Below are 19427 nucleotides of genomic sequence, written 5' to 3'. Positions count from 1 at the left end.
CGTGCGTGTACTTTTTTTTTTTTCTTGTGTATGACACCCTAGACCTCTCTGCGAGAGGCTTTTTAGAAACTCCCTTGTGAAGCTTGGCAAAATAGTGGGTTTACTTATTTTTTTAATGGATATTTACAAAGCTCGAGAGTGTTTCCCCGAAAACTCCAATGGTGTCGAGCTGGGACCAACCTGGAGACAGACAGCTTGGGACCTCTCACAAAATCAGCTGCTCTGACTTCCTGAGTTGCCCTTTCCAGACTCGAGAGGGGCTCCCTGGTGTTGTGAACACAGAAAAGGAGGAAGGTCGCCAGCTTCCCGAGCGTCAGCCTGGGTTACATCGGGAGGAACCTCTGTCCTCGCAGAGAAGGAAGTCAAGTTTAGGGGTGACTGCAGTTCTGACCAGCCTGGCCCAACAGAAATATCATGCCAAAAAAAAAGAAAAAGAAAAAGAAATATCATGCCAGACACATGGGCTGCATTGAAGCTTTTTTTTTTTTTTTTGAAGTTTATTTATTTATTTTGAGGGGGAGCGGGGAGGGGCAGAGACAGGAAGAAAGAGAGAATCCCAAGTAGTCTCCACACTGTCAGTGCAGAGCCCAACATGGGGCTCGATCCCACGAACCGTGAGATCGCGACCTGAGCCAGAATCAGGAGTTAGACACTCAACCGACTGAGCCACCCAGGCACCTGGCCAGTTTAAAGTTCCTGGTAGCCACAGGATAAAATATTTTTAATTAAAAAAAAAAGGAAAGAAAAGAAAAAGAAAAACAGATGAAATTAATTTTAATAATATATTTTATGTGACCCACTGTATCTAAAATATTACTTTGTCGGGGCGCCTGGGGGGCTCAGTCGGTTAAGCGGCCGACTTCGGCTCAGGTCATGATCTCGCACTCCATGAGTTCAAGCCCCACGTCGGGCTCTGTGCTGACAGCTCAGAGCCTGGAGCCTGTTTTGGATTCTGTGTCTCCCTCTCTCTGACCCTCCCCTGTTCATGTTCTGTCTCTCCCTGTCTCAAAAATAAATAAAACGTTAAAAAAAAATTTTTAAATATTACTTTGTCAATATGTAATCCACATAAGAAATTATTCAGGGGATATTTTACATGCTTTGTCTGTGTGCTCAGTCTTGGACACCCCACGTACACTTAAACTCACAGGCCGTCTCCACTCAGACCCCACACGTTTTGGGTGCTAAGGACTCGTGTATGGCTGGCGGCCACCCTCCTGGACGAGGCAGGAATAGAATCCCCTCGTGTCACGACTGTGCCATTCACAACCACCCGAAGCCTCGAAGACAATCACGTGGCCGCATGGAGCCTGGCACTCAGCAGCTGGCCAGCGGAGGGAGAAGCCCACCGCTCAGAAATGCATCTCTGCAACCTTCACAACCACTGACTCTCCAAAATCACCGTGAGCCCATGACGAAGACTCACCGTCCCCAGACTTCGCGAGCGCCCTGTGTGTCGGGAACAAGTCGCCTTACACCCCCCAGGTGATGCGCCGTGCGCCCTCTCCACGGCTCTGTGAGGCTCGGCTGGGGCCGCCCAAAACCACACGTCGAGCCAACGAGGACTGGGACACCGCAAGATCGTTTATCGGCCCCTGGGGCGGGTGGAGCTCCCCTTCTGACCCAGAGAACCTGCTTGGAACCCGACGGGAGCCGGATTCTCTACCTCTCACTCTGGCCACTCACGACAGAGCAAAATCAGGACCCCTCTCGCCACCTTCACCTCGCCGCCTCCACCGGGGCCTCCAAGGGGAGGAAGTAAACAGGCAGAAAAACGCACACAGAGGAAGGTAAAACCAGCTGGGGATTAAGCATGCCGAGCACGTGCCGGCCCCGTGGTCTTACCAGGTACAAAGCCCATTAGCTCATTAGTGCAGACAGGGCTGGGATCCCACGGCACCGCATGATGCTTGCCCGGTGAAAATTCCGAGCGACTGGTCGACCAGGAGAGACCACCCCCCCCCACCCCCCACCCCCCGCCCGGCCAGAGTCTGCAGGAGGGGGCAAGAAAGGGACGCGGGGTGACCCAGCAAAGACAGGGGCGCCCAAGCAGCCTGAGAAAGTGGTCGTGGGGGGTAGCTGGAGGACCAGGAAGGGGGAGCTCGCCGAGGGCATCGTGGGACAGAGGGGCTCAAACAGCATCCTGACCCCGGCCTGCATTTACAGGCTCCTTCCCGCATGCTAAGGTGGAGGTCAGGTCCACACGTGCCCTGGCCGCATCCTCCCTGTGGCTCTATGAGCAGATGACAAAGCTGTCCCCTGGCTGGCCGGTCGCCGTTACAGTGACCCGCTCAGGGTTTCGTCCTACCTCGTGGGTCAGACCTTTCTCGTACCAGGGGAAGGTACCCGAGGCTGCCCTTGGAGCGTGGTGAGGCTCGGGGCCGGCCTCGCCCTCCACCGTGTGCGCTCTGTTGTCACGTGGTGATGGCGGCTGGGGCGGGAAGCGGGGAGGGAAGGAGCCGTGCAGGACATATGGGCAATTGGGAGGTCTGTCTCCTCCGTTGCCGGGCAGTCGTCTGGAGAACGGGCAGCGGAGGAGCAGGGATACAGAGAGGCATGGAGGGAAAGGGGGAGTCCTCCCGAAGGCTTCCAGAAGCTTGCTCCTCCTGCAGAGTCCTCCACCCTCTATGCCTCCCACCTTCCCCGTGACCCTGATGTGCTGACACCCACCTGCACGCCAGACCCGCCGCCGCCACTCGGCCCCCCGGCTCCCGGCAGACGGCACCCGGCCGCCTTCCTCGAGAGCCCGGAGGAGGACGCCAGCCTGCATCCTCGGGCTCCGTCTGCGCCCCCAGCCACCCCCTCGATGCCCTTACATAACTCGAGTCCTCCCTCACCCCAAGCAGCTGCCGCCTCAGACTCCCCCCACCTTCTAGACGTGGGGGTGTAACATCTGCTCCTAGCGTTCCTCTCCAAGAGAACGCTTCCCCCACAGCCGCACCCCAAACTCAAACACTGTCACCCTCCCCCAGAGCGGCAAAGGGTAAAAAATAACATAAAATAAAAACATGCTACCACTACCACCCACCGCATCATTAAGGGCCAAAAAAAAGAAAGAAAGGAAAAAAAAGGCTCCTACAAGTAAAAGTCTTTCTTTCTTGTTCTAGAAAAACAGTAACGAATCCTGAGGGGGCAGAAACGCAGGAAAGGAGCAGACGAGGGATGTCCCGGCTTTTCGCCTCCATCGCTGAGATCCCCTTTGCTATTTCTCATTTTGGAAGAAACAGGGATGACCACCGTCGCCCGGTGGCAGGTCCTGGCCACGGTGCTCCCACCTCGAGCCTGTGATGACAGGTGTTGGAATTCAGAGCCAGGAAGCAGCTGGAGGGGGGCAGCTTGGGACCCCCTGCCTTGTCCTCACTCCCTTCCCTCCAAAGGGGCACAGCTACCAGAAAAGACGGAGGGACGATGTTTGGTTTGGGGTCTTCGGACCAGCCAAGATCTGCCTCACAGGAGCCTCTCCCGACGGGGTGGGGGGAGCACAGCAGGGCCCCCCAGCTGCCTGAGACTCTGCACTTCCCCCCCCCCCCGATAGATTTTCTCTACTCCAGACAGCTCAGCACCGCTCAACCCGAGGCTCCCCGTGTCCTTCCAGCCAGCCCATCGCCGAAACCTGCCTTCCCTTCCAGGCACGTCCACAAAAACAAGAGGGAAATCTCTAATTCCTTCCCCAAGAGAAGCTGTCTATTCCTATTATCCAATTCAGCCTCACTTCTCGGACCGTGGCTCCTTTTCCCGTGTTCCAGCTCCCTGTGCCCTCACCACCCAGGTCCCCGCTCCCACACCCAGCTGCCGCCTAGAGTCTGGTTCAGTCTCTGGGGGCACACTCACGCACACGCACACACGCACACTCGGCTGACTGCACTGTCTTCTGAGGCTCTTAGTGGGGCTCGAAAGGGTCCCCTTTGAGTGTCCCCACGTAACTGGAGAGACAGCGTATGTGTGCGTACATGCAGAACTATTACTGTGCTACGACTCAGATAAATCCACGTTTTGGACACGGGCATAATGACAAAGGCAGAGCAAATCATTTTTGAGTGGTTACAGGTGGATTCGGGGAGGTCCCGGCTGCGGTCCGGATCTCGGCAGGTTTCTGTCTCCCCGGACCTACGTTCTCACCTGTTGCCACCGCGCTGTGAGTCATACCACGTGAACCCATCGTGGACAATTCTGAGGACGGCACGGGAGAGCAGGGAACCCAGGCTGCCCTCCTGCCAAAACAGAGGGACCCGGTTCATCAGCCCCAGAAAGAAAGGGCGTGTTTGAGGAGGACCTACTGAGTGTTTCACAGAGCACCCCCCTCTTGGCCACATGACGGCCGTCCCTACTCGTGCAAGTGGGCAAACGGGCTGTCTCAGACGAAATGCCGTCACTGAGGCCCCACAAGTGCCCAAACGTGGGCCTGTGCACGCTGAGTTCTGTCCGCTCCAAGCCCCCCAAGACTTTCTAAAGACAGATGACTGATGGCCTGTCCACAACCCCGCCACGCCCTCCCAGGCGCACCAAGAGCATGGCAAGCATCCCTCTCACTCGCTGGCACCCGGCCGCCCCGTCCTTGTAGCCGGGGCCCTCTACGGGGTGGGCATCCTGCTCGGGGCTGAGAGGGGACGGTGCATGCTGGGCACTGCCCTCCCCATGTAGGGACGGGCAGAGAGCCCGCCGGGGGCACCAGCAGGCCGACAGCTTCCGTGCGTGACGGAGAACCACACAGCACCACGACGGAACAGGGAAAGGGGCGCCCCAGCTGCCAAGGGGCTCAGAGCTAAACGTATCCCTCCCACTCCCCGTTCTATCAAAACTCTGCTGCTTCAGGGAGGGAATAAAGGTGAGGCCCTGGGACGGGACCTCCAGGAGCCCAGCCCGGGTCAGGTCATCTCCTCCTCTCTCCTCGGAACAGGGGCTCGGTCCACCTGCCCAAACACACAAGTGCCCCGAGCACGGGCGGGGAGTGTGCGGGCCTCGCTGTGTGAGGTCATGCCCCGGGAGAAACGGGGGGACGAAGGTCTGTTTATCCCACTCAGCAGCTACCTGACCAGCGCCAACTGCACGCGCCAAGCCGACAGAGGAAAGCAGAGGGGAGGGGGGCGGGAGACTCGGGAGGCCTCCCATAGCCCGCTCCCCAGAAGAGGCCCCGGTGCCGGGGCGTCCAGAGTGTCCCCACGTCCCCTGAAGCTCCCATGAAGCTGGAGGCCTCTCCCGCCCCTGGAGGAAAACCAGCTTCCCTCCTCCTGCAATTTGGGGGGGAACCGCCTGGAGCCACTCGGAACATTCCTTTGCGTGTCCTCAAATCCTCTAGAAACACCAAGTTCCCAGGCGGGGCCTCGCTCAGCGCTGGTGGCCATTGCCTGGTGTTCCGCCAGCCCCAGGAGGGAATCTCAGCAGACGTTGCTTCAGAGGTGGTCACGGATGCAGCCAGGACCCCAGGACCTGAGGCCGCCCGCCCGCCAAGAGCACACTCTCGCCTGCCTCCCCCTGCGCTCCCCACCTCTCCCACACTCCCCCACAGAAGAAAGGCTTCTGTGACTCCCACAGCTCAGAGGTCCAAGCAGGTATCCTGCCTGGGTGACGGCGGCTTCCTGCCCTCTCGCGAGGGTCTGCACAGCCTGGTGTCAGGGCTTTGTCACCACCCGCAAAGCCCTGGGGATGCCGGGTGTGCCCGCGATGCTGGCACGGACCATCTGAGCTGCTGGGGAAGAGGCCTGCTCGGCTCTGCTGCTCAGGCCTCTGCGGCCCCAAGTCGCTCCTCTGTCAAGTAGGCGACGCCCAGTTTCTTCTTCCAGCACGAGACCCCAGGACTCCCCTGGGCCCCTCTAGGCTGGGGGACAGGCTGCTCCCATCCGCACCTCTCTTGTGTTTACTGATGGAGCCTCAGTGCCTACGTCAGGGCCCCGCACCAGTAGGTGCTCGACAAATATTTGCGAAATGAATATATGAGTGCTTCCTCGTGGCATTTCATTTTATCCTCGTAAAAACCCTGTGAGCTAGTAAGAGCCATCATTAGCCTACTGGGGACAATAATCATTGTTGCAGTAACAGATACGGATTGACCGCAGAGGCGCCCTTTGCATTACGTCCTTTCTTCCTTTCCTCCAGGCCATGAGGTGGCGCGATTATTAACACTGTTGTGCAGACGGAGACACCGGAGAAACCGAGGCTCAGGACAGGGACGGACAGCACTGCCCGGAGTCCCTTATGCCCAGAGGGGAACCGCCACCAACTGCGGCCAGGCCACCCTTCGCCTGCCCTCCGTGAGGGCTGAGGAGAGGAAGAAAGCAAAGCCTCGGGTGTTCACAGGTGCCTCTGGGTTCTAGAAGGTACAAGCGTGTTTTACGTGGCAAGTCCTGAGGGAGATCCCGGAAGGCCATGAGGACGGCCGGGCTCGGCCCCACGGGGGGGGCCTCCAACACTCAGCTCCACAGTGGGCTGGCCGGTGCCCACTCCTCCGGAGCTGGGGGACCCCACGCAGCCCTCAGCCGTGAGCAGAAGGGGACAGGGGGGCAGGCAGAACTCAGGTTTCTGTGGAGACTGGGGAGTGATCTGTGTGACACCAGCATTAGACCAACCAGAAGAATCTAAGATCACAGTAACCCTTTGTGTCTGTGTTGAGCTGGGGCGGTGGGAGGCTTGGGGACACCCCAGGGACACGAGGGGGCCTTGGCAGGGAGGGCCGGAGGCTTTGCTTGTGCCGGGGGACAGGACTCCCCAAGAGAGGGATGAGACGAGAGAAAGGAGAGAGGAAGCCGACGTCCCCCCAGGAGGGGTCGGGGTGTCGGGAGGAGGTGAACGTTGCCTTCCCCGCGCAGTCACACACCAGGGCTGGGGAGGCCGCGCAGCTGTGGGTGCAGACTCTGCTCGAGCAGAGCTAACTTTAAAATAAGAGGGGCTGAATCATCATAAAAAGTAAGAATTTTCCGGGCGCGGTGACATAACCGATGAAGCAGTTTGCCTAAAAAGCCCCAGTATTCTGAGAAGACCACACACACACACACACACACACACACACACTGCAGAAAACCAACCCTTCGGGGCACAACATGGCCCCGTGACCATCCATGCTGGGCACCCACCTAGAGCACTCACGTACCCCCACTTGAACCTTCTCCATTCAGACCTTCCTTCTCTATCTCCTGGGGTCTACGCCAGGAAAACTCTATGCCAGAAAAAACGGGCCAGGCAGGTCTAAGCCGAAGAGGTCAGCTGGGCCCAAGAAAACAAGGGGTCAGGGGGCACCCCATGCCCAGGAGCGTCCCCAAGAAGGCTTGACTGGTAGGGTCTACCCTTGTAGGAGAGGCAGCTTCCTGGAGCCAGATCTCTTCCTGGGGAGTCAGCCTATTAACAAGCTGGCCAGGGGGAGTGGTGGAATGAGTATATTTGGTGCAAGGAAAGCCAAACTAATACAGGAAACTGGGTTCCCAGAGGTCACGGTAGAAAGTTCCCAATGCAAGCCCACATGCTTACGGCCAGGAAGCGTGGCACTTAACACATCAGATACCCAGCTAGGGGCTGAGGACAGGTAGACCTTTCATGCCGTGATTTATTCAATAAATATTCATTACAGTAGCACTTCATGCCACCATCATTGGCGGAATGACTGACTGGCTAAGTGGATGGACAGATGGACCAACGGGCAGACAGGTGGATATTGACATCAAAGGAAACAAAATGGAACTCAGAATCCAAAGCACTGAGGACACGATCTTGTAAATCAAAATCTCTCAAAATCTAACACCCGGTATGCTCTAGATCTGTGCTCCCCAATGGAAATTTCTGTAATGGCAAGAATATTCCATACCTGTGCCATCCAATATGGTATCCGCTACCCACATATGGCTGTTGAGCACCTAAAGTGCGGCTAGTGTGATTGAGTAACTAAATATTTAATTTTACTCAAATGGTCACAGGCAGCTGGTGGCTACCATATTGGACAGCACAGTTCTAGAGTTTTCAACATACCACTGCACGTCCTCCAAGAGTGGCTGGGAATACGGGCCACACAAGGGCAGTTGGGGGGCCTGACTTTGTGAGAAGCCAAGACCAACAGGGGCAGGGCAGTTCCATTTTCCTCTAGCCCCTGATTTCATCGAACAAGAAGGAAACTGGCAAAGCCTGAGGCTTACAGGCAAATGCTTCTCAATTTTAATGTCCACACGAGGCACTCAAAAATCGTGTTAAAAGGCAGATCCCGAAATTCAGGTAGGTCTAGGGTAGGACTCAAACATCTGTACTTCTAACAAACCCTTAGGTGATGCTGATGATCCTGGTTGCAGGGACCACATTTCTACATAAATGTTTGTTAGTGTTTGTAAAAGTTTAGAAAGTTTTCCATCCTAGAAAAACACGGGTTTGCAGGTACAGAACAGGAAGACCTGGGAAGGCTAAGATTCGATACAGGGAATTTGGCATATTAAAACAAACGGTCAAATCTTCAAGATTTGAAAATGTAAACAGATTAACTGATCGAGTTCTCACCATAAGCCCGTATGTGCTGGGGAACGCGCTGAGCTTACAAGTTACTTTGGGATGTGAGACGTTAAACCATCAATGACTTAAGTAACACTGCGAACATCAGGTCTGAGCAAAGCCTTCCGTGATCCCCCCAACTTAACACTGCAATTCCACCATTCCCCACACACCTCCAGCTGTATATTTTGCTGTAAGAAGTGTTACTCTCTAAAATGTATCATCTTACTATTTGTTTCGTTGGCTGCTTCCTTCCCACCTGGAATGCAAGCTCTATGCAGGCAGGGATTTCTATCTTGTTTGCTCACTGCTCTATCTCTAGGACCAGAACAGGACCCAGTGTGTGAAAAGCCTTCGAGAAATATTTGCTGAATGAATGACTTTAAATCTTCGGATTTAAAGTGGACTTTAAAACTCCACTTGGGAGTTTATTCAGGTAGGACCTGTCCTTCAAGAGCATTGTATGTTACATATGCATTTTGAACATTTTTTTATTAAGTTGATTCCCAGGTGTTTTGGTTTATTTTTGTCATTCTCAATAGGGACCTTTTCTACCTCTGTATTTGTATTTAAGTTATTATTGGTTATCTGTATTTTCATTGATTCCTTTGGGTTTGCCAAATACACAATTATACCATCTGTAGAAGATTGATACTTTTATTCCCTACTTCTCAACGTTTACTCTTCTCCTGTCTTTCTCTTGTCTGATTGCATCGGCCGACGCTTCTCCTACAACGTGAAATTGACAGCAGTGGTGACAGTAGGCATCCTTGCTGTGTACTTGCTTTGCTGTTTCCACATCAAGAAAAAGAATGGATTTTGGACACGGTTACACTTAGTCATGTTAAGGAACTATCGGAAGTATCCGTCAATTCCTAGGAAGTGTTTCAAGCATGGATGTTGACTTCGGTCAAATGTCTTTTCGGTACCAAAAAAGACAGTCATACGATAATTCTCTTTACGTTGATGAAAATGATAGATTGTGTACTTCTTAATATGGAACCATTCTTGAATTCCTGGCATAAACTCCAAACGGATACAGGATTTTATTATTTTCAAATGAGGCTTGGATTCTATTTCCTAATATTTTATTGAGGATTTTGCATCAGTATTCGTAAGTGAGACTGGTCTGCAGTTTTATTTTTGTACAATCTTTTTCAGATTGAAAAACGTTGTTATTCTCACCTTGTGAAAATTACATAGATGTTTCCTTTCTTTTTATTTGCTGTGTGGAACGGTTTAATTAGCACTGGAAGTACCTGCTCTTCGAAGGTGTGGGTTAGATTCTCCGGGGGAACCACCCAGACATCCTTCTCTGTGTGGGAGTAGCTTAAAAACTGTCTGCCATGGAACTTGGTCATGTTTGGTAAATTACATCTCTCCCGCTTCTTATTTTGTGTTTCTTGTGCTTTCTTCCGTTCTAACCTAGTTAGCAGTTCAGCTATTCACTTAAAAAAAAAAGAAAAGAAAAAAACAGCTTTCTATTTATTAGCCCCATTTGCTCTTCTGTGACTAGTTCGTTACCCATTAACTTCATTAATGCCCTTCCTTCTTCTCTCCTTCAGCTTATTATTCTTTTGTCCTCTTCCTAGCTGTTTGAGTCTCATACTTAATTCATTTATTTTTAACTTTCTCTCTTTTACTGACTGTGTACTTAAGGCTATGAATTTCCTCTGTGCACACTTGCCCTCACATCCAACCAGGGCCCTTTATTTGTGGGTGCTTTGCACACCCCCTTGTGAGCCCGACCCTCCGGTGTTGCATTTGTCGACAGTTTGTCCTCCCCAATGGAGTGGGTTCCTCGAGGTCAGGGAGGCTACCTTACTTAGCTCTGGATGTCTAGCACCCAACACAGGGGCTGACACATCAAAGGTCGTCAGCAGAAGCTTACAGAGAACGCGGAGCGACTGATCATTTTGTGATATACGACAGCTGTAATTATAAAACCCACATCGGAGTATTTATCGGTTCCAGGCACTGTGCTGGATGCCTGGGAAGCACCATTTTATCTACTCTTGTCCACCTCCGTGAGGTGGGTCTTGCTCTTCTCCACTCCCAGGGCAGGAAACCAGAGCTTAGAGAGGCAAAGGACTTCCCCGCTTCACATCACTGCAGGCCCACAGAACTCGGCTTCACGGGCCCAAAGCCGATGCCCCTGGGTGCTAATAACAAAGAGCGAAGGAGACAAGCCTGTGTGGGACAGAGAGAGCCCACATGGCACAGGGGCTAGAGCCCAGGCTGTGGTGTCAGACAGATGGGAGTCCGGATCCAGATCTGCCACTACTAGCCGGGGGACCCGCGGCGAATAACGAAACTCCCGTGCATCTCACTTGTCTCATCTCTAAAATGGAGAGAAAATGCCCACACCCCCCACAGGACTGCTGTCAAAATTACATGGGATCACGGACAGAAACTGAGCACAGCGTCCGGCCTTCAGTAAGGGGATGGTGGTGGTGAGGATGCTGCGGTGGCCACGGCCGCAATAATGACGCCATCCACAACTGCGACGATCACCACATCCCTGACACCCGACACCCGACACCCTCACAGAGTGAAAACACAGGCTCGATTGGGAAAACAAATAAAGAAAGGCCCACGGAGCCGAAGAAATAGAAGAACCACAACATTTCAGAGCAAGAAAGGATCCTCAAGCTCGCCCACAGTCACAGGACTTTACCAGTGGGGAAGGCGGGCACCAGAGCGGGAGGACGGTGTGCAAGACGCCGCACACCTGCTGTCAGCCCCGCAGGGACTAGAGGGGCCCTTCTCCTCCACATTCATTCCCGCTCCTCCCTGCTGTCCCCTCAGCCATGCCGTGTGGGGCCCAACGTGGAACCCGAAGCAATGAACACAAGAGGGACACGTCTACACAAGGCACAGAAAGTAGGGACTGCACTCGGGGCAGGGGGAGCGGGGAGCCGCCCCACTGGGCCTCGCAGAGCACTGAGCACGGGGCCCCGGAGGGGAGGCAAGACCATGCTGGACGCGTCGGGTCGGCGGAAGGGAGCACGGCAAGGGCGGCCCAGGGGGGAGGCCCGCAGGGGACCCGGGGGCAGCCCGAGCAGAGTTTAGCCAAAGTGAGTGACGGGAGCAGCAGTTGTAAACACGTCCCCGGGGCTGGGGAGAGGAAATTAAGTGTACAAATTAGGGATGAGATGAAATTAATGGCAGCTTAAAGGGCTCGTGCTAATTTCAGATCTCGGTGAGCATGAAAAAAATATGAGCAAGAAAGAAAGGGTGGGTGAAATATTTACTGACGAAAAGCAAAATAAGAAAACATCTGAAAAGCGTGCAGCACATAAATAAACGCCTTGAGGTGGCAATCCCGGCCGATTCATCTCCTTCCGCGGGCGCAGGCTGCCCAGCAGAGGGCTGCGAGCGAGGGCCCTGCATCCGCGGGGGGGGGGGGGGGGGGCTGCCGTTCAACCGGTGTGCCCGCCTCGGTCCTCCTCGGAGAGCCCCACCAGGAGACAGAGACGGGGCAGACGGCACCGGCCCCTCGGTGAACCCGGGCCGCGCGGCCCCCCGCGCCCCAACTCCCCGCCTCTGTGTGGTGCGTTCGCCCCTACTCAGTGCGGGGGGCGGACACCAAGGCGGGCCGCCCCGGACGCACAGGGAAGACAAGTCTGACCACACCATGCCCCCTCCCCACGACGTTTCTTAGGAGACGACACCCTGGGGGCTGCAGGAGCCCCCACGGGTGAGGGGCCTGGGGGATGAGTCGTGGCCTCTGACCACCCGTGCACCGTCACCTGCACCACTGCTAAGTTAGCGACCGTTGGCGGAGCATTTTGGAAGAAATCTGGAGACGCTTTCTTTGCAAATCTGGACTCGATGGACTCTGGATCAACACCGCCACCGGCCGAAGGCAGGTTTGAAAACCACCACCAGAGGCTGATGGGAAACACCAGCAAACCAGGCAGGAGGGGGCGTCTCCAGGGAGGCTGCCTAGGCCACCTCGAGGCCCCGATTTTGCTCAGTATCCGAGCTGATGATCTGGAAGACAAGTGAGGAAGATCCCCCCAGGAGAGCAGCAGGGGGCCGGCTGCGGTGTGGTGGGCTGGGACAGGGGAGGTGGCAGAAATGACCTGGAGAGAGAAGATAAGTGACTCCCAAGTAAACTGAGATTTGGCTTGGATAAAACTGCAAATGTCCCAGTCTGAGAAAAAAGAAAAATGAGAAAAACAACCCCAGCCTGAAGCAGATCTTTCCTAACTGAGGACCCCTGATGGAGGACAGCGGCCCTGTCAGGTGACCGTGGGAGTCCTGGCCAGACAGACTGGGGTGTTGGGGCGTGGGTGCCGTTCCGGGAGGCCTCGCTCACTCCGAGGGCCCTCAGTGCTCACAGCAGGACAGCAGGGCCAGGGGTCCCGAGAGCCCTTGCTATACCCGGTGCTCTCCCGCCCGTGACAGGCTCAGGAAGGTCAGGGAGCTCTGCGGATCACCAGCCGGGGCAGTCAGGGGCACACTCTTCCTAGAGCCGCACTGTCAGGCCAAGGCCCACCAGACTCTCTTCGGCTGGGGTGGAGGCGAGGCCCACCCGGCAACAGGAAGCGTGGCCGGAAGGCCGACTCAGGCCGCGTGATCAGTGCAGAGGCCTCCCCGTTCAGCCCATTCATCGCTAGCGAAAGGAACGAAGCTGTCAGCCCCGGACGCATTTGGAAATTTACTGGAGCAGCCATTTGGTGCTGCCTTGTGGGGCCTGGGTTAGTCAGCCAGTCAAGCACACGTTCCCACCACCCAGTGCGTGGGGGCCATGGAGCAGAGCACAGGGGCTACAGGGGGCTGGGCCAGGCCCACACGGGAAGGGCACTGGCAAAGGGTGGATGGAGAGGGGGAGCTGCCAGGGCAGGGCAGGTGTGCAGGCATCAGGAGCAAGCAGCAGCTTCCCCAGGAGCGGGGCCGAGGCCAAGAGGCTGAATCAGGTTCAACACAGGCATGAACCCTAATGCAGCCAGCCCCCACCCAGCGGCCGTGCACTAGGCAGGTGGGGGCAGAGTGGCCGGGGGAAGCCTCTCACCATGAAACCCCCAGGAGGCCTGGCAGGGCTGGTCTCAGGCCTGGGAGGCAATAGTTTTCCCCAAGTCTCAAACGGGCTGTGGCACTCGAATGACTTCTACTCTCTAGCAAATGGCTCCTGTTCTTACTGGAAGTGACCTCCTTGGGGACAAGGAGTTTGTCTTGTTTTTTTCGCTGTTATCTCTCTGCTGCCTAAAACACTACATATATAAGATGCTTATTATTTGTAGGATGGGTGAGGATAGATGGATGGATGGATGGATGGATGGATGGATGGATGGATGGATGCTGAGTGGATGGTGAATGGATGGCTGATGGATGGATGGATGGATGGATGGATGGATGGATGGATGGTGAGTGGATAGAGGATGGATAGAGGGAGGATGGATGAATGTGTTATGAATTAATAGAGGATGGATAGATTGGATGGATGGATGGATGGATGGATGGATGGATGGATGGATGGCTGGATGGCTGGATGGCTGGATGGCTGGATGGCTGGATGGCTGGATGGATGGATGGATGGATGGAGGGGCCCCTGCTACATCTTCAGCGATTCTTTAAACATCCATCCCAGGCCTGGTCCCCAACCATCATTCTTTGAGATCCCAGCCCCCAGAGACCCAGTGAAGAAAGGAGTAGGACTGACCAGTGGCTAGAGGGTCTCTGAGCCCGAGCAAAGCACAGATGCTAAAGGAAGTCCAGGAAGCCAGAAACTCTCACTCGGCTCCCTCAAGGGTTAAACAAAAGACTATACGCAGAGGTACTCTGTAAACTGCGCAGCAGTGAACACGTGTGGGGTGCTTGAGCTTTGTTCTCCTCCCCGCAAAGGATGAGGCACCCTCCTTCTCCCGGTGGGATGCTTTGAGAGGGCAGCCACTCGCTTTCTTCGGACTGTAGCCCCAGCCCCAGCCAGGACAGACACTTGAGAAATGGTCAGTGCCTCACTGTGTTCACAAGGGACAGCAGGCAGCTCACGAGAGGCTACTGACCGCCTGGCACCTGTTCCGTCTGGGGACATCAAGTGACCATAACACGTGGCTTTAGTACCAATCACCAAACCTGTGACTGCCAGCCAGTGCTGCCCATGGCAACGTCACCCCAGAGGGCCAGAGCACACCCCTTTCCTGAGCACAACGACCCTGTCCGCTCACTGACCGTGGCGGGGTCCTTACTGAGCTCGGACCCGTGCCGAGGCCTTTACACACCTGCTCATTTTCTCCACCCAGCTGCCCTCTGAGGTGGGAAGGATGACTGGTCCCGCTTCACAGACTGGGAAACTGAAGTTCACAGGGATTAAGGAGCCTGCCCAAGGCCACATATCTAACCAGAGGTGAAGCCAGCAGCCCACCAGACACAGCCAGGTGGCTCTGGGTTGTTCCCCAAAACAGCTCTATCTTCAAAGGATGATGACTCCATAATTCAATGCACCAAAGAGGTATCTCAGATGCTTTGGTTTAAAGCCCCCTAGGGTGACTGCTTTGAAAAGGGCCCTGGGCCTCAAGTCCACTGCAATGCTCAGGGCAGAGGGCCCAGCCTCCGTCCAACTCAGGGAAGAGCCCTTCCCTTGGGTCCCAAAATCCTAACCCAGTCTCCCGTCCCCACCCACACCCAGCAGGAACAGTCAGGACCATCCAGCAAAGCGCTGTCCCCTGGTCTAGGGAGTGGGGGGGCGGGGGGTGTCCGTGCCTGATTCCATGAATTCCGAGATGCACCCTAGATGCCCTCCTGCCGTCAAAGAGCCACAAAGGAGGTGGCAGTGGGCAGCACGGCCACCACGTGGGGCCAAGCTAATCACTCCATCCCCAAATGCCAAAGGCCACGGAGGGGCAGATCAGTAAGTCTTTGTGATGTGTATTAGCAGATTCACTAGTGAAATTAATTCTTCCCCAAACAGCTGAGATCAAGTTAAACAAAGACGCATCGAATGGGTGGTTGACTTCTTTTTCCCGTTCCCATGTGCGAGGAATGGTGTGGGCCCGTGGCTGCTGGGAACCAAGACGGGAAGCCCTGAGCCGTCGCCCACAGCCTCGGTCTCCCCTGCAGCGCGGGAAGCGTGGCGTCTCCAGGCCAGGGCTCTGCAGCTCTCCCCAACGCCTAGCTCCCGTCTTGCATATTTGAGCCTTTTCTTTCTTCTTCTTCTCCCCTTGAAAAATCAAGTCGGGTGTATGTTGAGATGAGCTGGATGCTGGAGATTAGATGGCATCTGTCTGGACATAAATAATTTACTGCTTGATGGTCAGGGAGAATTTAATTAGTTCTTGTTCCCCTGATAGAATCGGCCCACCATTGCTAAAACATTTCGCTCCGAATTAGTCTGAAAGGGGCCAACAAGGCAATGCTAATTTTATACACACGTCGTCCCCCGCAGCTTCTGAAAATACACACCCAGCACAAGCACCGCCCAGCGTCGCTGCCGCCTGGGTGTCTGGGGGCGCCGGAGAAAGTCCAAGGAGGATGGGCCACAAGTCGGCTGGGGAGAGGGGGACTGGGGAAGGGGCCACAGCCCTACTGCCTTCCATCCAGAGCTCCTCTCCTCCCAGCCACTGGGTGATAGGATCGAGGACCCCTGTGATGAGATCAAGGGGGAAGGAGCCCGAGCGAGGGGCTCACCCCACCCCAGTGTTCCAGCAGCAAAGACCCAACAGAGCTGCACTTTTTTTTCCCCCCCCAGTCTGCAGAGCCTGGCTCTGCTGGATGCCAGCCTCCCCACCTGCCTGGGGAAATCACAGCTCAGATTAGAACCTGAAGGTGAGGTCCTGTGCCAACCGGCGCACGCCCACTGCCTCCGCGGGGGCCCAGACGTGGTAGCGCAGGGCGGGGGCGGAGGGGAGCCAGAAGGCCCTCGCTTGTCCCGAAGTTCCCTTTAAGAACGTCTGAAACGGAACGGAGCTCGGAAAACAAGCTGACGAGATCAATAGCCCACGAAAACCACCGCAACAAAAAGATGCTTTAAAATGTGGGAAACGTAGTCAATGGGTCTTTGGGAAAAAAATCGACATCTCCAAGAAACGTTCAGGGAGAAGGAAGAGAATGAACGGGGCCAAAGGCTGACTCATCCGTGGAGCAGAGACGGTCCCCGTCAGAAACCATGGCCGGTGAGGCAGGAAACGCAAGGCCACGCTTCTGCCCAGCGCACTGCTACCGACACCCCCACGGCCATCAGCTCCCTGTGCCATCTGAGAACGAGACTGGCTCTTCATCTCTCTGACCCACAGAGGACGCCTGATTCCACGGCACGCGTCGCATTGAGCATTTTCCCCATCTTTGCTAACGATACAGGGAAAGGGGTGCCCTGTCGTTCGAGTTGGTAAGGATTTGGTCACTAGTGCGATTAATTTCCTTTCCACACAGAAGACGAATGGAGCAGGTGTTCTTTTGCAAAGCGCACTCGTTTTTCGCACTTTTTTCCTTTGGAAGCTAAACCAGTACATTCTTCAGCTGCCCGTCTGAATCCCCCGCTGGCCTGGAATTCGGGTCAGAGAGCGCGGCTTTTCTCGGTCTGTCCGTCCAGCACTTGCTCTCCAACACGGAGGGGGCGCTTAAGAAATACCTGGCAGGCCAAACAGAGGACGGGAGGGGGGAAGTGAGTTCTGTCATCACTCACAAAAGCCCTCTTCACATGGACAATGGAAACAGAAAAGACACTCAGGAGAAAAACACCTGAGGGTAAATGAGAACCGACCTGACACCTGGGTGGCTCAGTCGGTCGAGCGTCCGACTTCGGCTCAGGGCAGGATCTCGCGGTCCGTGAGTTCGAGCCCCGCGTCGGGCTCTGTGTTGACGGCCTGGAGCCCGCTTCAGATTCTGTGTCTCCCTCTCTCTCTGCCCGTCCCCTGCTCACACCCTGTCTCCCTCCCTCCCTCCCTCTCTCTCCCTCAAAAATAAATAAACATTAAAAAAAATTTTTTTTAATGATCACCAGCCAGGTGCCCAAGCCCCACCTAACACATGCCTCATCTCTGCGGCCCCACCCTGACCCTCAGCCCCAGTACAGACGCAGGACCCCGGCTTCCTCGAGGTCCGTAACTTGCCCAGGGTCACCCAGGTAAGGGGTGACAGCCAGCATTTCAACCAGGCAGGCTGGTTCTGGCTCTTGCCCTGACCCGACTGCAGCCCAAAGCCCTCTCTGGCTCCCGGCTGGGTGGCCCCGGTCTGACCTTCTCTTATTCTCAAGCCAGGCTTCCTTGGGTGCTTTGGGCCAAGGGAAGGGGCACGGTCCCTGTTATCGGGACACCTCGCCTCGTGTTGGCCGTGCTGTGAGCGAAGTGTGCTCTGGTGCGGCAGGAGCTGGGAGTCTGCACAGCATCAACCAGACAGACAGGCGAGGACCACCAAAGGGCGGCTCGGCCTTTCCAGAAATCAAGGGCGTGCAAATGAAACCGAGGCATGGTAACATCTCCAGCCACCAAAGTAGGCAAGATGGCTTCTGAAGATGACAGCGGAGCTGGCCCCCTGGCTTGCCAGCATGGGCTGACGGACACGTTACAGAGGGGACAAACTCCCCACAGGAGCACTCGGCAAAACGCTTCAAGAGCCTGACAAGTGTTTTGCATCTCTTGAACCCCGAATTCTACTTCTAGGAACCGATCCCACACAAATAATCAGAGGCACAGACCAAGATTTATGAACAAGGAACTTAATCACAGGACTATTTATAACATGGAAAGAACTGGAAACAACCGGACGAGCCAACAGTCTGGGAAGGAGGAAACAAATTATGAATTTGCAGGACAAGCCGTGCAACAGACTGGTCAGCAGTCCCTGCAGATCGTGGTTTTGGTGGATGCGTAAAAATAGAATGGTGCTCACCACATAATATCGAATGAGTACAGCATACAGACTATATATAAACGCCACCCTCATTTTATTTTGAAATGTATATCTCTAAAAAGACTGATAGGAAATATACCAAAACGTCAAAATGGTTGTCTCTAGGTAGGAAGACTAAGATTATGGCTAATTCTTGTTTCCGTTATTATACTTTTTTGTGCTTTTTCTATTTTTCACAAAGAGAAAATATTTACTATAATCATATACACACACACACAAATCTTTTAAGTAGCAAAGGATGGATTTTAGCACATTTTTTTTTTTTTGGCTGTGGAATTCGTTTTGGAAGCCCACTCAGCTCCTCAAAGTCATTTTTAAAGTGGGGCATAAAGATCAGAAGACAAGACCGCACCAATGCGCTACCTAAGAAAGAGTCTCCTCCTTTCTTCTGGAAACAGTACTTCTATTAATGCAACCTAAGACCACTCTGATTTTTGATCCAGCCCTAACACACTGCTGGCTCACACTACGGCTGCCTAAGTCTTGTATTTGCCCCCACTTAACCCTTAGTCTCACCCACCACAGACTTGGAAAGCTTGACCATTTGGACCCAAATAAAATAGTGGGAATAAAATTTATTCCCACTGAACTGCAGCTTGCTAGATTCGACCCATCATTCCGACTGCTGAGATGTATTTAGATCCTGAGTCTGCCTATGAAACGCGCCCACCCTTGCTCCCAGCTTCGCGTTAACCTCCGAATTGAGTAAGTCTGCCACCTTCCCCATGTGACTCATCGACCACCACGGTAAGCAGGAAGAGGGTGACGATACAGCCCCACGGCCCATCACTAGAAACCTCCCTCCACGTTTCAGCCACCTGCTCATCAGCTTCCATTTGGTGTTCAACCGATCATGACCATTTCGGACAAGGACACGTGAAAAGGTGTCACAAGCCACAGTGAAGGCTGGCCACGCGTGTCTGGGATCTCCCACTTGCCCACCAGAAGAGGTGGCCAGAGCCAGTGGTCCTCAGCAGCACCTGCCCCGTCACCACCCCCCTGCGCTCCAGCGAGCCTCTCCGGCGCGTGCGGGAGCACCGGGAAGGAGCAGTGCCGGCCCCAGCCCCCCATCCACTCGTGCGCCATGCGGGCCGGAGGCCCGGATGGAAGAGGCT

At 54.8% G+C, this 19427-nt stretch overlaps 1 protein-coding gene across 4 annotated transcripts in view; it reads right to left on the bottom strand.

The window, feature by feature from the left end:
• The window catches only part of RBFOX3 (RNA binding fox-1 homolog 3), a 422631-nt gene that overhangs the window by 367755 nt on the left and 35449 nt on the right, over positions 1-19427 (bottom strand). Inside the window, exon 1 of one of the 4 annotated variants that reach the window (XM_019466023.2) lies at positions 2671-2755. The exons of the other annotated variants lie outside the window; for them this stretch is intronic. The gene's annotated coding sequence lies outside the window, so the exon portion shown is untranslated. Of the gene's footprint in view, positions 1-2670; positions 2756-19427 lie in introns of those variants that run through there. 4 annotated transcript variants of the gene reach the window in all.

This window comes from Panthera pardus, unplaced genomic scaffold, assembly GCF_024362965.1.
Source record: "Panthera pardus isolate Hobbes unplaced genomic scaffold, ASM2436296v1 HiC_scaffold_3, whole genome shotgun sequence".
Lineage (NCBI taxonomy): Eukaryota > Metazoa > Chordata > Mammalia > Carnivora > Felidae > Panthera > Panthera pardus.
This window is presented reverse-complemented; position numbering and strand designations above follow the sequence as displayed.